Source organism: Aplysia californica, unplaced genomic scaffold (genome assembly GCF_000002075.1).
Source record: "Aplysia californica isolate F4 #8 unplaced genomic scaffold, AplCal3.0 scaffold00239, whole genome shotgun sequence".
Lineage (NCBI taxonomy): Eukaryota > Metazoa > Mollusca > Gastropoda > Aplysiida > Aplysiidae > Aplysia > Aplysia californica.
In genome coordinates, this window is record NW_004797509.1 from 916740 (window position 1) to 917728 (window position 989).

The 989-nt window shown below is 36.5% G+C and overlaps 1 protein-coding gene across 1 annotated transcript in view; it reads right to left on the reverse strand.

The window, feature by feature from the left end:
- Window positions 1-219: 219 nt before the first annotated feature.
- LOC101853005 (transcription factor Sp8) overlaps window positions 220-989 on the reverse strand; it is a 26274-nt gene continuing 25504 nt past the window's right edge. Inside the window, exon 3 of the mRNA XM_005100194.3 lies at window positions 220-989. This exon is cut by the window's right edge and continues 1136 nt beyond it. The gene's annotated coding sequence lies outside the window, so the exon portion shown is untranslated.

Here is a 989-nt window from a genome sequence, read left to right on the forward strand (position 1 = left end):
GGCTTTTTGTTTGACTGTTGATCTATTCCAAGCTCATTACAAATCTAATCAGTTGTTCAGAACCATAATTTTCACGAATTTGTTTAGTTTGTTTCACTCATTTGTTAATTTTTGCGGCAATATCTCAATTAAGGCTTTGTATATTTTAATCATGAATATCACCCAGGAAACTCATGCCAACGTTTCAAAGGAAATCAAGAATACTATTGTGTCACATTAGGGGGGGGGGGGGGGGACAAAGTAACACATAACGATTTTAGTGTGCAAAAAAACGTTTATTAGAGGGGGCTTATTTTCATAGACCCTATATTTTCCCTTCTTGGTTAACTACGTTCGTTTGTATTTTATATTTTCAAGGCTGAGTGACCCGCCACATTTTGCTGCCGGGTCACAGTGGACTTTATAGAGTTTCCAATGCTGTAAGAATGATAATTACTATGGATACCTATGGAATATGTGGGTGTATGTACAGCTGGGAAAATTATTGACAATGAAATCTTTGCACATAATTTGAGTTAAAGATTTGGGCTCGCCCCAAGCTAATGGGAAACATAATATAGCTGTTTGTTTCAAAATTTTAGAACAAAACATTAGAAAAAGGACCTTGAAATCTTTTTAAAAAATGGCATGCCGTATATATCTTTTTCAGAACACCAATGCACTCTAAACACGCTGGTCAAGCCTTCTAGCAGCAGTTTTTAAATCTATGAAACCTTAATTAGCATTGACGTCATTACCTTCTTAAATAGCTATCGTCAAGTTCTAAAAATATAAAGAACAAAATCACCAGAATTCAATGAAACAATGAAAACGATGAGATCCTTTCTCATTCCTAGAGAAAAGATGAATCGCTGTACATGTTAATGAGAGTTCATGGGTTGTGGCCATTTTGTCATTTCGGACAACTGTTCCGGTAAGAAGTCCGTCTTTGTAGCTTTTTGCTACGCTTCCGTGGTGCCCAAAGGTACTGAGTCCATAGCAATCTCCAC